Below are 6,000 nucleotides of genomic sequence, written 5' to 3'. Positions count from 1 at the left end.
TATAAAGTGCGACTACACACGTTTTTTAATCATGCATAATACACAAGTTTATTTGGAGTCTTTTAAAATTGTACAGTATTGTATACGGTATACAATACTCGCAGTGCTGCAGCTCTTGTAGCACAGTCTGTTCTGCTTAACAGACATATGCAGAGTCTTCACTGTGAATTGCAAAGTAATTTGTGAAATGAATTCCTGAAAAGTTAATGAAATGTTAGCCTCTCCTTTTCAGAATAACTCCAGCATACAGTATGTATTTATATGTATGAATGTCAGCCAGTATACATAATTTTACTGCTCTTTGAATATCTGCATTAGCATCGGCCTGCGATATTCAGTATGCGTTATTAAAAATAAACGGAGAGCTCATTTGTTTCATCTTGTTTCTACACAAGCTTCTCTTTAAAAAGCTAGTTATACTAGATGTCACATCATTGTGATAGCATCATTTTCTTCCCATCATCACATTGTCTAAGCAACTCCGTGTAATTATACATCACTCCAAGTTGTTCTGTCTGCACCGGTCGCTGCATCATTACCGACATCTTCTTGTGTTACAGAGTTTGTCCACCAAGGCAGCCATCAGCAAAGTGAAGTCTGTATCAGGAGAGCTTATAATTAATGGCCAGATTCACTTGTGACCTATAGGGTTACGTCTTTTGCAGCACAGAATCAGAGATGCCCATGCATGTCTCCTCCGGTCTATTCATAGACGAGGCAGAGTGACTCCCCCGCCTCTGAGTGACTGTTTCCTGCTTTCACTCTTGCTCAATTACTTCTCCTCTGACTCCCACATGTGGGTCTCCAGCTCTTTGGCAGGGAGGCATATCTTGTGGAGGAGGCAAGCTGAAGCACAGCTGACTGGTGGGGCGAGCTGAACTGTGCTTGGGTTTAAAGAAAGACGCCAAACTGTGGCACCTCCTCCGGTGTTGCTTTTAAATTCCCTTTCACTGCAGTGCACTACACCTCCCCTCGCTCCCTCCCAACAACTGGCCAAATTAAAATGCACCATCAATTCATCACTCAGCCACATTGTTTAGCCCACCCCGCGCCCCACAAAAACACACCGGTTATAATTGCATTTAGAGCAAATATCGATATATCATCATGTAAATGGTAACGCGAGAGCCATTCTGAAAGTGTAGCACTCTAGGATTAGGCCCAGAGGCAAAAAATGGAAAGAAACGGAGAGCGCAGAGTTATAAAAGTGCTGACAGACATACAGTTAAAATGTAGGAGGATAGTGTCACGCTGTACTCATCCTGTTAGATGATGTTTTTCTAGTACTTTCTCTCCCACCTACCCCCTTTTATGTCTTTATTCTGCTGATACAACCTCCTCCTGTCTGCTGACTAACTGACCCACATTCCTCTGTGTGCCCTCAGTGTGTGTGTGTGTGTCTGTGTGCCTTCCTGTACCATCCTCTCTATCTTTGCCTGCCTGGCAAAAAAAAAAAAAAACTAAAAAAAACTGTGCCGTGTCCCTCAGGCTTCAGCAGGAGCCAATTAGAAGAATGCTCTTTAGAGTAGCATCAGTCACTGAAGGTAATGATTGCTAAAATGCCTCATTTATTTACTCACTCCCCGTTTTTCTGCTTGCTGCTGTGTTTTACTCAATTTGGAAAGCACGGGTTGCACAAGTGACATTTCTTAATTAATTTAAATAAAATGTGCTCTCTGGGACGAGGCTCCCTCTGGTGGAAAGACCAGCCTCTGCAAGGTAAATTAATAAACATAGTAAACGAAGCGATAATGAATTGCCTGATGACACTTCAGACAGTCCAGAAATCGTGATTGGAAGATGTTAAGACTGTATTTAAAATCTATGGTAATCCCAAATAAAGGATTTGGCTAAAAGGCACCTAACTCTAAGCACTGGCTCTACATTTTATTGGCAGTTATATGCATGCACTGTGCTGCTTTGCATTGTTAAGTATTGTGTGCGAGGTGCTGCCTCCCAAGGGAACTGCTGATGCAAATTATCTTAACTCCAAGTATAGCTCATCACTTATCACGCTTACCCTGATATATGTGTGGTAGCTCACTAAAAATTTAAAAGTATAAATACTCTAAACAACCTCCCTCCATCTAGGCATCCTTTCATTAATGATCTTTGTCACTGCTTTCTTGAATTTCAGGTGTAAAATATCAACTCTCTTAGCTTCTTTGGGATTTTAAGGACAAGAGGTAGGGTCAAAAATCAGGAGAGGAGAAGTCACTTCATCCACCAAGCTGTGACGAGATGGCTCTAATCGACAAGCATAAAGTGAAACGCCAGCGGCTGGACAGAATCTGTGAGGGTGAGTGTGGCGAACTTCTTCATTCTCTGTTTCTGTGTGTTTACATTTGAAATGCTGGCTATACATTCAAATATTGATTTTTATTTTGTTTTAGGTTGCAGGCGTTCTTGTGACTTTGAGTGGGCACATATAACTTTTGAGTTTGTCTGAGTAATTCACTCTGAAGTTTCCACAAGTATTTAAGCTTTTTAGCCCGCTGCTACAAAATTCAGTGAAAAAGCCAGCGGGATTTGTTTGCATAAGTGTGTTTGTGTGTGTCAAAAGGGAGCCTTGGGACCCGCCGAGGCTCCAAACTTCATCTTTGAAGGATGTCTAGCCCAGAAAAAAATGTGTGTGTGTGTTTGGGTTGATGGCTGAGGCTTGAGTTCGATGTTTCCACATTGCTGGAAGAATGAAGTAGGGAGACTGTAATAAAGCGAAGCACTCCTCAGAGCCCTGGGATTTGGTGGAGTTGGAGTTGATTTGTGTGTTTAAGATGGAGAGAAGCACAAAACAAGAAACTTTTCTTTTCTGCATTTTGTCTTTTGTTTTTTACCGAACAATCAACAGGCATCTGTCCAAACTCATCAGCTGCACCAACACTTTAGTGCCATACTCAGCACTTTGTCTTAGATCTACAAGCCATCGAGATAAATTTAGCACACAAAAAAAGTGTGTTTAAAAGCTAAATTACAAGCTCATTAATTCATGATTTATTTGAAAAAATGCGGGGATCTTACACCTCAACAACCTCGACAGTCAGATAAAACAAGCCTTGTGAATAATTTACAGGTTTATCGATTTATTGTTTAATCAAAGTAACTGATATTTATAATAATGATTAGCTGCACCTCCTTGCTGTTTATTTATTACCCCTGAGAATTCCTAGATGTTTACCAGTGGCGTTTAAAGTATGAATGCAAATGTCCAGCATAACATTAACATAACATAACATTCTTTAACCTGCCAGCTCCCTGGTATAATGCAGGGTGAGGAATATAGCCTCAAAATTATACCATGATATTTCAAGGAAATTTGCAATAGTGGCATCTCTGAACAACACTTTATCTGTGACTGCAGCTTGCAGGCAGCAGCATTTATTAGTGTGAACAAAGTGAAGGATATTTTCCATCCTTCTTTTCCAGTAAGCTTGTGTCGTTGATGACAAACTACCTCATTTGAAGTGTAAATCTGTTGTGGTTCTAGGAGCAGCAGCATTATAGACAAGGGTGATATAGCATAAGTTAAATGTAAGCAGACAAAGTAGCCTTGGCAGTTTTCCCTGGACATTTTCAGTAAAAGTATAAATAACTGCTTAACACTTTAACAATAACAATAACTAATGTTACTTGTAATTCTTGTAATTCTTCAAGAGCTTGCACCATATTGTCACATAATAAAACTTAAAGTGGAAAATATTTTCTGCCTGGGATGTTGTGCCTTGGGTTGATCTTTTTAACAAGTTATTCTCTTCTTCTTCCTGCACATCATCACCTGCTAGTGTCTGCTAATATAGTGTTTTTGACTGAATCCTGAAACAGGATTATTTTTTTTGTGTGGAAATTTTGCAAAGTATTTGTTGGCTTTGTTGGAGGTTAGATTCATTTTTAGGGACTGAATCATCTATGGAGGCTGACTCGCTGCTCTCTCGCTCTCAGACATCTCTGGGCTTGGGTCATTGTGCATGTTTGGGAATGTAAATGCATGGTGTTGTTATATCATTGATATCATGATGGGACACTTATCTATCCCATAAATGTTTTTTATGTCTGTATAGTGGTGGATGTTAAGATATGGCACATCCCCAGTACAGAGTCCAGGGGATGACTGGCTCTGTGTTAAAATAGCACAGGTGAAATCATAGTAAGCGAGTGGGCTGCATGTGTCCTACAAGAGAGCAGACCCTCGGCTAAATCAAAGAGTGTTTCCAGTAGTGAGAACACGTCTGCCTCTCTGTACTACATGTGAAAAAGTGCAAATTTGACAATGTCCAGACCTGATTTTTCTAAACTCAGCTGGAATTAATCTGAGAAAAAGAGCTGGACAGTCTGAATTGGACTGTCTATCAAATGAATGTAGTCTTGCAGTCAATGAAAATTGTCTTTATTAAAGCTGCCAAAAACTATAAGCAAATATTTTTTGCATGCAAAAAAAAAAAAAAAAAGTAATTTTAGTAATTTGCATGATATTATGGTATTCTTGGACACCTTCAACACATCACATATAAACTTACTTTATTATTTCTAAGAAGAAAAAACCCACTAAGATTGGGAAACACTACTTAATAGATTTCTTAATGAATCCTTGATGCTCTCAGTTTCCACCCTCACAATGAGATCCACATGTGGCATCTCAAACCTCTCCAAACCACCAACCCTGCATGGAAACACATTTCCCCTCCTCTTTTTTTTTTAATGGAGAGTAATTACAGTGTGCTGTCTGTGGAGGCAATATCTTAAACAAATCCAAATCCAGTTTATTTATATAGCACGTTTAAAAACAAAAAGTTTGCCCAAAGTGCTGTACAGAAACACAGGGTAAAACACAAGATACAACCACTGACACTCACATAAAACATAATAAAACACATAAAAACCATATCAACTCAAGCCAGTCTGAACGCTATCGAAAAAAGGTGTGTTTTCAAAAGCATTTTAAAAACAGGAAACGAAGATGCCTGTCTAATATTTAGAGGCAGCGTATTCCAAAGTTTTGGGGCCATAACTGAAAAGGCTCGTTCTCCTCTACATTTAAGCCTTGATTTTGGGACAACCAACAGCAGCTGGTCAGCTGATCTGAGGGTCCGTGAAGGAATATAAGGTTGAAGTAACTCGGAAAGGTATGGGGGAGCAAGACCATTAAGGCATTTATAAACCAGTGTTAGGACTTTGAAATTAATTCTGTGATGAACAGGAAGCCAATGAAGAGAAGACAGGATAGGTGTTACATGTTCATAGCTGTGGGTACCAGTTAAGAGGCGGGCAGCAGCATTTTGAATGAGCTGAAGACGAGCAAGAGATCGTTGGCTGACTCCAAAAAACAGTGCATTACAGTAGCCAAGCTGTGTTGAAATAAAGGCATGTATTACCTTCTCCATGTCACGTCTTGACAAAACTGGCTTCAGCTTAGCTATTTGCCTCAGCTGGAAAAAGCTTTTTTGCAACACCGAACTAATATGTTTGTCCAATTTAAAATCTGAGTCCATAATGACTTCCAAGTTTGTCACATGCTGCTTGATATAAGACCCTAGCCAACCACAATTTACAAGCGGGCTGCATGAAATATTATTAGGTCTAAATACAATCACCTCCGTTTTACTCTCATTGAAACTCAAAAAGTTCAGAGCCATCCAAGCTTTGATATCTTCAAGGCAGTTCAAAAGGATTTGGATGGAGCCTGGGCCATTTGGTGCTAAAGGCAAATAAATTTGGCAGTCGTCTGCGTAGCAGTGATAGGATATTTCGTGTTTTATAAAAATAGACCCCAAAGGGAGCAGGTATAATGAAAAAAGAAGAGGGCCAAGGATTGAGCCCTGGGGCACCCCACAAGGAAGGGGGGCTGAGGTGGACTCAAAATTTTCAACTTTAACACTCAACGTTCTGCCACTCAAATATGAGCGAAGCCAATCCAGTGCTGCAGCTTTAATGCCAACCAGGTGTTCCAAACGAGAGATAAGAATATTGTGGTCAACAGTGTCAAACGCTGGAGTAAGATCTAAAAGC

Source organism: Aulonocara sp. 'chitande type north' Nkhata Bay, linkage group LG13, assembly GCF_057382095.1.
Source record: "Aulonocara sp. 'chitande type north' Nkhata Bay isolate Kocher_YH1m ecotype deep benthic linkage group LG13, A_spYH_male_GT1.1, whole genome shotgun sequence".
NCBI classification, from domain to species: domain Eukaryota; kingdom Metazoa; phylum Chordata; class Actinopteri; order Cichliformes; family Cichlidae; genus Aulonocara; species Aulonocara sp. 'chitande type north' Nkhata Bay.
This window is presented reverse-complemented; position numbering follows the sequence as displayed.